This window comes from Ruditapes philippinarum, unplaced genomic scaffold (genome assembly GCF_026571515.1).
Source record: "Ruditapes philippinarum isolate M1 unplaced genomic scaffold, ASM2657151v2 ctg911_1_1_1_1, whole genome shotgun sequence".
Taxonomy (NCBI): Eukaryota; Metazoa; Mollusca; class Bivalvia; order Venerida; family Veneridae; genus Ruditapes; species Ruditapes philippinarum.
The window spans coordinates 87,376-100,551 of NW_026856278.1; the positions used below are offsets into that span (position 1 = coordinate 87,376).

Sequence of the window (13,176 nt, forward strand, 5' to 3'; positions counted from 1 at the left end):
GGTCTAGACCTTCATCAAATGAAACATTAATCTCTTAACATTCCAGTCCTGTCATGTCAAAAATAAACTCAGTGGAGTCCTTTAAAGATAGTGAAAAGTGCAACATCTCCAAAACTCCCTTCACCCCTAAGTAAGACTACCTTTGCTGACAAAGGACTCACTAAATATTTAGTTACTATTATATTTTATATGGATATGATTGGAATAGTTCGTGTTTTTTTTCCATTAAGTAAAAAGGAAAAACGTGATACATGACGAATCATTCTTTACCACGACTAAAAATTACGTCAATAGACATTTCCATCAATGCAGTTCTAGCAATTAACTGAGGTTCTTCTATAACTTGTAAATAGCTCCTTAACATCTTCACATACGTGATTCGTAGTATTAATGCGCACTAAAAATAGTTCTACTAGTATATAGACAGAAACAGCTTTGTACAAGTTATACATCCAAAATAATATGATTGTGACTTTGTTAGAATAAACTAAAAATGAGTACGGACGTCCGTGCCCGCCGAGTGGTTCAGATCGAAAACTTTTAACCCATTGCCCTTCATCAATGTGGCTTCGGGTCCTGCCAGGAACGTTTGACTCTTTCACGTAAGGCATCTATCCTGCTAGCTAATGGAACGTCCATGGTTCTACTCTGGGTGTCCGTTCGTATTGAAATAATGCACAAAGGGACACCAGTAAATCTTGAATGTCGCCATGTATTTAAGTCTGAGGATTAAAGTGATTTACCGGATGTACAAAAACTTACAGAATATAGTAGGTAGGTATAGTATAGAAATGTTACGTAACAGTGTTCTGTACTCGTACCCTGCTGGGAACCGGTCTAAATATATAATGCGTTATATTATTTTTTCGTTTATTGGCAAATTGCAAATTGGCATTTCAAATGCCTTCGGCTTTACTAATATGGTTAAAATATAAATTGTAATAAAATGGATAGACCTCAGTATAATGACTATATTTTACGACTAAATCCTGTCCGTGTTCTGCCTTGTGCCCTGTCCTGTTTTGTTTGGGGTCCTCCTTGTTTTGTTTGGGGTCCTCCTAGGCTCCTCGCCACTGGTCCTTGTTGCTGGGTCGTGTGGATGTTGCGTTCATTGAACGTCTCCTTTCCCTGTTGATCTTGTTAACCATATTATATGTATATATAAATAGTTTCTTCAGACTCTTGAGTTTGACATTTCTCATTTTACATTCTATTTCCGGTCATATTTGAGTTCTAGTAAATCAAGGAATAATGTAAATACTTTAGATATGAAAGTCATGATAATTTTCAATATCAACTTTCAACATGTAATATATTGACAGAAATATGTTTGATACATTCGAGTGATATTGTCATTTTGTATAATCTTGATAAAATGAATAGAAAAATATTGCGTATAATATTGGAACCGCACTATTTGATATAAATGATTGAGCCAAGATAAACAATAAATAAATTTTTTTTTCTTCAAAACAAAAACATAAATATAAATATGGCTCTAAAAATACGGTTATTGAGTTTCAAATTTGAACAATTTGTAAATGTATATGCATAACTGATTTTGTTTGGTATTAAATGGTTCCCGAATTGTACTGATAAAACTTTGTTTGGCCGAAAATAAAAAACAACCTACAAATACCGCGCTAGAAATATATATTGAAGCAAAGGTTTATATCATGATGTATTTAGTTGTTATAAACATTTCAAATATTATAGATCTAAAATTACATGTAATAGAAAATAGGTATACAAATAATCGTTTTAAATTTTCAATTGATTAAACACAGCAAAGAGCATTAACTCTGTCGGTCTTATATATTTACAACTGATATCCGTTAATATATACATAAAAAATGTTGTATCAAGCGCAAATAACTCTTAATGGCTTACATTCTGTTTTTTCGTCATGCAGGAACTTTATGGGAAATAACTCTTACACCCTTATCACAATAAGTACACTTTTTACTTATGTGAGTACCATCTCCCAACAAGCGTGATAACTCTTGGAGGCTTGGTGAAGAGCGTAGAATGTAATAAATGATATGAAAAATGAATGTTTGTTATGTCACATTTTATGTAACTCATATATTTTTTTCACTTTTCAATTATTTTTTATTACACAGTTGGTTAAATGCTAGTTAAAAATATAACGTATGATTAATAAACTTTTATCATTAAATAAAAAGCAAAAACAATATTTTAATTATACTGTAAAACCTCGATGTAATGTGCACCAATATGCTACAGGCGGAGAAGGGCGGGTCTCTCGGTCATTCACCTCTTATCATGTATAAAAATGTCACGGGAAAGTGTGATCCCTCGAAAGCATTAATCACAACAATATTACATGAAAATTGCAGACTCGGTTTGATAAGGTCGGTACATGAGGGATAATGATAAAATGCAACATTCCTAATGTCCCCTAGCACCGGTTTGAGCGGTACTCCATTTTCATCCTTAAAAGTGTTTGAATCAATGATCCTGAAAGACCAGAAAAAAGATAATATAACAACAATGAAATGAAGAATGGGGCAACTTTATAACAAGTCAAAGTTATAAAGCGCGCAGGTGACAGTGTGCAGATTTTCTGTTTTGTTGGCATTTGACGACTGTTTAAAACGGAGGTAGGTCAGGGAACCATTGTTTAGGTCTATGACAACTCGGGGCAAAAAATACTTTAATCTTTAGCAATGACCCGCCAAATTTACTAGTCAAATCAAAGATTACTCGTGCAAAGACTGTTCATATCTTAGACAGTATTCTGTATTTCATCTGATTGATCTTTACTGTTACATTTATACTCAGTAGTGTTGCATTTAACTTGTTTATTGTAACAATGCTATCGTAAAACGCTCTTGTGTTTAAAAAAAACCCACTCTTAATCAGTAGTAACAGCGGAACAAAATGAATTTTTACAGTATAAAATGAAAAATGATGAATGTTTCGTAGTAATAAGACACCTTTAAGTGTATGGTTAACATTCCCATAGGCAGTCAGATATATACAAAGGACAAATAACTGACCTGTTTAAACATTTTCTATTTCTGTTTGATTTCATAAGTGATACGCAGGAAAATGAATGACAAAAGTATTAAAAAATTATCTTATATACTCAAATCTCGCTAAAATGACTTTTCTTTAAGTCCCGGCATGGATTTCTGTATCAATTCTATGTATTTTGGGTTTGAGGCGCAAATATATCTAATATAGTATATAAATTGGACAAAATCTAGACGCCGACAGAACCAAAGAGTAGTTAATTCATGTGACTTGAACAAACCCTGGAAGTTACAATAACAGATATTGTTGATATTGTATCATTGAAACAAGTCTAAGTCATTCATTTGACATGTTTCTTAACGTTTCCAGAATTCACTGTGACAACTATTGTTAATTCTTAACGCTCTAATCTGAACTACGTGGGTCAAATTAAGAAACCACCATTTTATTCTTTATAAAGAAAAAGTTTTGTCCCTGTGACTGCCTAGTGTATTCATTTTGAGGACTATTACAGAATAATGAATGAAAAAATCAAAATCGAAGAAACGAAACTTTTGCCTGTGTCTCCCAAGAAAACACCAAAATAGCGTACTTACGTCAAGGGACATCAGCAATGAAAGATTATATATCTTTTGAGCTTATTGACGCCAGAGATGACAATGAATATTATCTTTTGCAAAGAACGACTGACCTTCTGAAATAGTATTTGATATATAGATTTTATAATTTCATAGCATAGTCTTCAGCTTACATGCCTGTCCTTTATTATATATCGTTGCCGAATTTACATTATTCAGGATCAAATTTCCAATGGTAGCGTTAGTTAAGTTTTTGACGAACACGTAACAATGGCCATAGTATCGTGATGTTACTGTATTTATGAATAAAAGCAATAAAAACGAATTAAATTAAATAGTGATCGTTCAAATTGTCATTTATTAATTTTTTATTATAATCAACATTATTCAAAAAGCTTAACCTTAACAAAGACATCAAAGTAAATTGAAAAAACGTAAATAAAACGTTTTGTTTTTCGAAAACTAACACGTCTTTTGGGGTTTGTCATTGAACCGACATGTACTGTATTTTTGAAAAAAAATAGCATACTTATATATCTTTATCTATTTCAAACGTAGTTATCATTCGCATTTATCTACATTAAAGTATTATGGCCACGTGAAGTGTGTTCGAGTGTACGACTGCGCCCATTGACATAAGAAAAGCAAGACTTGCAAAGCACAAAGAACCCTTTTACGTCGTAATTTTGCGGACAAAGGCTTTTTTCATATCAACAAATTGATTCCCACACTGTTTTTTAATCATTACAGTATTGAATATCATTAGATACTGTTTCTGTTTACATATTGTTTTGGTTACAGCACATGCGTATTCCTTGTGCGTCACAAGTACAGTTTTAGGTGCGTGTAATAGTGGAAACCCAAACACTGGATTTATCAATTTGCGAGTAGTTTTATGAAACAGGGACTTAATAACAAAGGTGAGAGGTTTCTTTAATTATTTTTAGCTCATTCTATAGAAGACTCCTCCCACAGAGCCTGCGCAGTAACGTCTTTTTTTCTAGGTCAAACCCCCGCTTTGTCCTTTGTTCTCCCCTTGCCACGTCGGCAGTGTTAGCGCCATCTTGTTTTTGCGCAGAAAAGAACATTGAATGCCCTAGTTTAAATACAATTTTACAAACCAAGCACGAAGGAGAACATTTCATAGAATAACAAATTAAAATTTCAAAGAAAGATAATATCTTTCTTGTATTTTCTGAAATGTATTACATTGATTGTGGTCATAAAATTAATTAGAATGAAATTGCCGACATAGAAATGGAAACGAAACAAGCCAAAGCACAATTAATTCTTTAGATTTAATTTTATTTCTTTTACTTAGATCGATTTTAAAAACAAAATATTTATTTTTTTGAATCATTCCATCTTGTTATGTAGATATAAAATATACTATATTTGGTCACACCTATGTTTATAATGTATTGATTACTGGGCTGTATAGTAATGCATGATTTATCATTTGTTATTTCTGAATATATAAATTTTATATATATATTAAGATGAAAGTAGCATATAGTAATTTTATATTTTATAGTTTATACAATATTGAAACATTTTATGAAAAAGAAATATTGTTTAATACGGAATTTACTTTAAAAAGTACGCATGTTTATTTATAGTCCTTATTGGTAAACCAGGCGGACTTATGTTCTAGAATAATACATGTATTAATCAGGCGATGTTGGAGAGAAACATTGATTATTCTTTAAAACATCTGTTTCAGTCGGACATTTTTTTCTACTTCTACTTTAAGGCAATCCAAATTTCTTTATATTCACTCACATACAACATTATATGATATGATATATATTATCATGTCTTACAGATTATTTACAATATCCATACTTCTATCGTATATTTCTAACATCGTCAATGTAGTCAGAAAGTACAGTTGGTGTCAAGCACTTGATATCGTTAGGGCCAAATATTTTATATCAAAATTTGTTATACTTCTTTATTTATTAGAATGAAAAAATGGCCGGGAAGAATATTATTGAAAGGGCTTCTTTGTAACAGACAATTTTGTAAGTTTATTAGCTCGCTCTTCAGATATAATTGCTGGTTACCTTAATTTCATACCAATATCATTTAATACCTAATTTAGCTCTTTATTGCCCTAAGTTAAGAAAATGATATATGACGTCATAAGATTTGACGTCAATTAAACATAAATTGTTCAAGAATGATACTGAATAGCTTGTACTCTTTAAAAATGATATCTATGGTAAAGGCAACTTGAAGTTTCAATGAGGGACTTTGATCCTATCCTTGGACTTTGATGTTGTCATGTTAGACAGCTAAGTCAGTTCACGCCTTTTCTCTTTAAAATCATGACACTACATGTTTGTAATGATCAGCCGGTCATGACTTATCTAGACACTTAAAGTCTGAAGCTATATGAATTAAAGTACATTGAGTAATACAACATAGAGTTGTATAACGACATAAATATCAATTAAGTTAAAATGCGGTGAATTTTCAGCTGCGAAAGCATGGTCGCAGATATGCCGCACTCGCAGTATGGGGATAATTAGAGGGGACTTTGAGATCAGAGCGGGACCTTTAGTAGGGATATGAAAATTCAAAAGGCCATGTCCCCTTGGTGTGGGTGCCGAATTTGCAAATGACTTGATACTTTATACTATCTTTGAAATATCGCAGCTCGATACATTGTAGTTCTAATGGTTCTTTCAGTTTTCATCCATTCGCCCGTCCGTCCATTAATCCAACCGTTCGTCCGTCAGTCCGGTCAAACATCTAATGGTGAATGAGCTTCATACCGTCCATAATCTTAGTTTATGTGGTAATCTTACTGGTTTATGTGGAAAAGTGTCACATTAAGATCAAAGTAAAATCACATTAACCCCAAATGATTGCATGTATGTCCGTCTGTCCGTCCGCATGTCTGTTAATCCATCCATCTGACCGTTCGTCCGTTCGTCTGTCCGGGCGAACATCCAATGGTCTATGAGCTTCATTCCGTACATAACTTTAGTTAAAAAAAGAAGGAAATCCCACTGGTATATGTGGTAATTTTACTAGTTTATGTGGAAAAGTGTCACATAAAGATTAAAGTAAAATCACATTAACCCCAAATGCTGGCATGTATGTCTGTCCGCCTGCATGTCCGTTCATCCATCCATCCATCTATCCAACCGTTCGTTCGTCCGCACTCACAGGAGAGTAATTATGTGGCTAGAGGAACAATAGGTAACTTTGATGTCATTCGTTCCGTTATGCTTTTATGTAGCTATTTTCTTTTGTGTGGCCAAAAAGAACAATAGAGAGAGCAATAGAGTAGCCACATAATAACTGTCCTGTGAGTCTGCCTGTCCGTCCATCCATCCATCCGTCCATCCAACCGACGGTTTGTCCGTCCGTCTGCCTGTCCGTTCGTCCGTCCGTCCGTCTATCCATCCATCCATCAATCCATCCATCCATCGAACTTTGGTATTTTAAGTAGTATATATAAACATTGTATTGTTTTATAAACAATATAATTTTATTTGTTTAATAACATTAATAATATCCTACATAACCTCAAGAACATTACAAATAAAAAGAATATTACCATTATTTACAATATTACCTGTACAAACAAAGGCATATTTTCTAGATTTACAACAAAATAATAAATCATTATAGAGTATTGCTTAAATAGAAGAATATTCTTCATATAAGCAGAAAATCGACTAATAATAATTGTTAATGCAGTAGTGTATCTTTTAAAAAAATTTTTATTAATATCATTTTCACAAGAAGAACAAATGAGCCGTGTCACGACAAAACCAACATAATGGGTTTGCGACCAGCATGGATCCAGACCAGTCTGCGCATCCGCGCAGTCTGATCAGGATCCATGCTGTTCGCTATCAGTTTCTCTATTGTAATAGGGTTAGTAAGCGAACAACATGGATCCTGATCAGACTGCGCGGATGCGCAGGCTGGTCTGGATCCATGCTGGTCGGAAACCCATTATGTTGGTTTTGTCGTGACACGGCTCATTAATGTATTATGTACCAGTCAGTTATTCTTGATAATATCACCAAAGAGTAATACAAGGCCCCCCTTAAGTCCCCATCCTGCAGATCCATGGTATGAAAAATGTTCCCCCTTTTCTCGCTTTTCATGGGATAATTTTGTATATCCTTAAATATTTTGGCGCAAAATCAAAACCCATACATTCATATGGGAATGGGGAATAGCGGGGAACATATCCACTCGTTGATCCTCACTCTTGTGTGAATATGAAGGGTACTAAAAGCAGTTGAGGCATATTATAAAAAGCAGACTTGTTGTTTTGGTCAATTAAACATGTAGATGTAATTATCAAATCGGTGTAAAGTGACTGATGTATAATAAATTAACCAGACTTTATGTCTGCATTTCATGATATAAAGATTTACATCTAGATTTATCATATCTACTGAAAGATAAAAAAAAGTCTACCAGTACATGTATATCGTAGATATATCGTCAGGTATCTAACTTTTACTTATTCAATGAATAAATAATTGAAGTTTAAATTCACAAATTTAAATTACAAAAGTGAACCATGTCCAAAATACCTATGAGATAAAAATAGAATGAGATAACAAAATGAGCTAATGATGATAAGAACTAAGTTTTTGAAAAATCAAACTTATTTAAAATCAGAAGAGAAACTGATTATAAACAGTTATTATGTATTTAGTACAACAATTGTAAAAGAGGAATAAATAAATAAATAAATCATAAATTAAACTGCTAAATTGATTCATTCAATCTCTTAATTGATTAATAAATTAATTGATTGAATTGATTGATTGATTGATTGATTGACTAATTGATAACTCATGTACCTAAATTTGAATTAGCTATAAAATTGATTTGCTTGATTAAACAGCTTCATGTTACAAAAGAGAATGATGTGAATGCGCTTCAAAGTTTATATATATACATACATATATAAATGAAAGCGTGACATTACTTAACTAACGTAAGCCTTGTATATCGATCTATATATAAATATGCCACGTATATAAAGGAATACCGATGACTTGTCTTTGGTAAGACATGCAACGGAATTCCCCGTATATTTTCAAGTTTTTTTTAAATAGTTTATCTAAATTATGCTATAATCATATGTAAATTTAACATTTGATACATTTTCTTTCTGATATAAACATAACAACTGTTACCGTCTATACGTGACTTCATTCTTTAACATAATTATAACAAATAAAACTTTAACGTGTAGTACTCTATTGGAGTGTAACCTTACCTTACTCTACAAAACTACTAAAGGTTAAGAGTAAAGGTAGCTTATCCCCCCCATTTCGCTCAATAAACCTATACTTTTTTGTTTCAGTTGTAATATCAAGACTTCAATACTTTCCATATGAATAAGTTGCTACGTTAAAAATTGTCGTTAATACATCGACATGAGTGATATATATATATATACATATGTGTGAAAATATTTGATTTGGCGCACAGCCTGATGCAGTAAAAGGAAAGATCTTTTAAAGTATGTAACAGTATTTAACATCCAAATATTGGATCAATAAACAATATCAAACTTGATAAAAAGATTTAATCTCTTTGAATAATGTTAAGTGGCTGATATAAAAATGGCATGTGACCAAAATTGATTGTAACAAAAATATTTTCTCTCGTATCCCAGGGCATCGTACAAATCGATTTATATAATCATTTTTAACGACCATTTGTGCTATAATGGCCTAATTATACAGGTGACTGATGTTATATTTCTTTATGCAGATTGTTCACCAGTCAGCTTCCGTTATTTTTTCGTCACCCTTAATTTTGTCATAAATAAACCTCCTGTTTTTCTTTGCCTTAAATTACAAGATATTCTAACGTATTGGTTTATATTTTTTTGTAATAACAAAACGCCTGTTGTTTAAAATATTAAAAAAATTCCATTCCAAAGATTGATGATAGAATAACTGATGATGAATTAATTGATAGATATACGTGAAATAATGCTATATTATATGATGATATATTAACTGATGATGTGTAATGATGATATATTAATTGATGATATATAAACTAATGATATATAAACTGATAATATATAAACTTATGATAAATGAATCGTATATTAATAGATGATATAAAAACTGATGATTTATAAATTGATGATATTTTATTTGATGATAAATTAATTAATGATATATTGATACATAATGATGATATATTAATTGATGATATATAAACTAATGATATATCAACTAATGATATATATCATCATCATTATCATTATTATTATTATTATTATTATAAAAAGTCGATGATATCTTTACTTATCAGCCCCTTTAACGTGCATATGTTTAATTTTATGCCTTTATCTAAAACATAAAAACATGATTCATTGATAACTTTGTAAATAAACTTAAGTAATATAAAAACAAATAATCAAGTGACGAAAATGAGGAGAAATGGTCATGGTTATTTTTTGTGCAAATTATTACTCTTGTAATTTGTCTGTGTATAAAGTTCGTACCCTCTTTTAAAAAGAAAACTTATAAATATTTATATATGATATATTTTAAAGACGCATGCGGAAAATAAGCGTAAACAGTTTATTTTATAAAATTGTCCGTGTAATTACACAAATCATTCAGCATGTATGTTTTCAAAATATTTACGTCGACTCGCCTACGGATTAAAACAAACACAGACCCTAGGACTACGGTCACTTATTGAATATACACATTTGATTTTCAGAAAATTTGGCTTTCAAAATTGATAAAATATTACACATGTATAGCTTTGTTCACAAACTATTCACGGTATTTTGGACATCTTCCAAATCATGAATAAAAATATAGCCAGTCGTTAAAACTGATAACAATTTTTAAAACATGTGAAAGCTTTCAGGAAGAAAAGGTAGATAAAACTAATAAGTAGATGCCGAAGCCTTAAGTAGATGCCGATCTATTAGTATTGGTTGTGACGTTGCATATTCTGTTTTATTTCAATTTGTAACAATTAATACATTTGTCACACTTGATTAACACGTCTGCATGTATGTCGATATATTATTTCTTTATAAAATATGAATATTTTCTTTTTTTTGAAAAGAGAAAATAATTAATATTTTCTCACATTAAGAATCGACACTCCCTTATCATATTTATATAACAAATGCGTAACGCCAATAAAGCTGATTAAACGCATGTTTCAATGCGAGACGATGGCCTATATTTCAGTTAATCACTTACTAATTAAAACAAGTGGGTGGAACCGCTTTCTCAACATAATGTGCCAGTACTTTACAATAAGTTTTATTTATTAGTCACTGTTATCAGTAAAAAAACACTTAATGTGAATTTTTATATTTATTGCGAAGTACATGTAAAACGGCGATATGACGGTAATATAGATCGTTTATTTAAACACTACCACGCTGTGTAAATGTGTACTACGAGTATCGATTTAACGAGTATAAAGTTGTTTACATGAAAGGGAGACAACTGGTATTTTAAATGGTTATTCCCGACTGCAGTAAAGTTCATAATAATTGTAAATAATTACATCTTTTTTTTTGCTGTATAGAATATGTCTCGTTAAAAAAAATACTATCGAATATTCCCCTATTACATAGTGTAATAAGACTACAAAAATAAACCTTTTAAAAGCTGCATTCCTCCGGACGAGCCAAAATATTTCAAGAACATTAAACTTGGGGAATGTGTACTAAGATTTTAAGAAAAGTAAAATATTAAAGATTCAATTGATAATTTATATATCTTGTGTGCAATTAATGACTAATTTTTGCATAAATTTATCAACAATTATTTCTAACTGCGTTAGTAACGCAGTAGGGGCTATTTAAAATTGCATATTTTGACCTCTTTTTGGTAATTTACGTGGATTTTAAGTGCCGATTGCAATGTGTCAATTACATTCTTTGTTCACTAAACAATATTTTACTTTTTATTACATTTTCAAAATTTTCATGAAAATAAGGACATATCTGGAGGCGTGCTGCTTTAACTGTAGCAGTTATGATTATTGACAAGACTGTGTTTTCGAAGTTTTTCTACACCTGAAAAAAAAAAAAAAAAAAAATAAAAAAAAACCCTAACTATATCATTATCCTTAAAGAAAATAAAAGACATACAAAACTAATGTATATATTTTATAGTTTGAAACAATGCGTGGATAAGAATAAGAATTAAACTTATACTATTTTATACAAATTAAAAATAATAAATAATTGTAGGATGTAGAGTACAATTTATACATGTTTAAAATGGGATTGAAATTTAATGATTCAACGAGGATATAAACGAACAGAAGGAAATTGTTACTCTGTTTAATTTCCCTACATTAGCTAAAGTTTCCGCTATCAGTTAACTTCATCATAAGATATTGTAGGTTTTAGTGAATATATTATTTCCTTTTTAAAATTTAACACAGATTAAGGTGGTTAAAGCAGTATAAGAAAACTTAAATGATTAAATGACGTAAGGCGGCATGAAACCATGGTTAACGCGTCTGACTTATAATTCAAAGGGACTCCACTAAGGTTTTTTTGAATGGGACTAATTTTTTTTTTTGAGATTGATGTTGGTCTAAATCAATTACCTTTGTGCAAATTTCAGATCATTCGCTCACTTCGTTTTTTTTTAAAGAGTATCAATTTTAATTGTGAAAAAAGAGCCCAAATTGAAAAGCGTTTAAACGCCTTTGACACAAATTAGGATGAGAAAAGCACAAAAATACGATTTTCAATTTATGTCTGATAATATTTCTTACTTAGTTTTTTTTCATATCTTTCTGACTAAAGTGCCCCAGCTAATATATATTGGAAATCAAATTTCATGTTTTGAGCTTAAGACCTTTTGTGAAGTTCCTCTAGGGATCGCGTGGGTAAAAAACCCAGTTAGGACCAAACCGTAGTTTCCTTTAGTAAGAAACTTAACACTGATTGTTGAGTACTGGTTGTTTACAGAAATGCATTTGATATCAAATTCTGTATAAACTAAGATGGTGCTAGTCAGGGTACTATAAATAATGGTAATATAGAAATGTTAATATAAATAATGGTAATGTAAACATATGTAAATATAAATACTTATAATGTAAATGATGGTATTGCAAATAATAGTGATGTAAATGATGGCAATATAAATAATGTAAATGTAAATAATGGTAATGTTAATAATGATAATGTAAATATGGTAATATAAATAATGGTAATGTAAATGATAGTAATGCAAATAATGGTAATGTAAATAATGGTAATATAAATATGACAATATCACAGTATACTAATGTAAATATGGTAGTATAAATAATGTTAATGTAAATAATGGTTGTATAAAAATGGTGATGTAAATGATGGTAATGTAAATAAAGGTGATGTAGAAGAATAATCATGTAAAAAATGGTATTATAAAAGTATAGTAATACAATAATATTATTATAAATAATGGTAAATTAAAAGTAAAAGTATGTAAATATAAATAATTTTATGTAAATGATGGTAATGTAAATCATGGTAATTTAAGTGATGGTAATATGAATAATGGTTATGTAAATAATGGTAATGTAAATAATGTTAATAATGATAATGTACATA

At 30.6% G+C, this 13,176-nt stretch overlaps 1 protein-coding gene across 1 annotated transcript in view; it reads left to right on the top strand.

The window, feature by feature from the left end:
* Positions 1-4,212: 4,212 nt before the first annotated feature.
* Positions 4,213-13,176, top strand: part of LOC132746073 (uncharacterized) — a gene marked incomplete at its 3' end in the record, with an annotated part of 56,868 nt that continues 47,904 nt past the window's right edge. The window contains 1 exon segment of the mRNA XM_060735146.1: positions 4,213-4,498.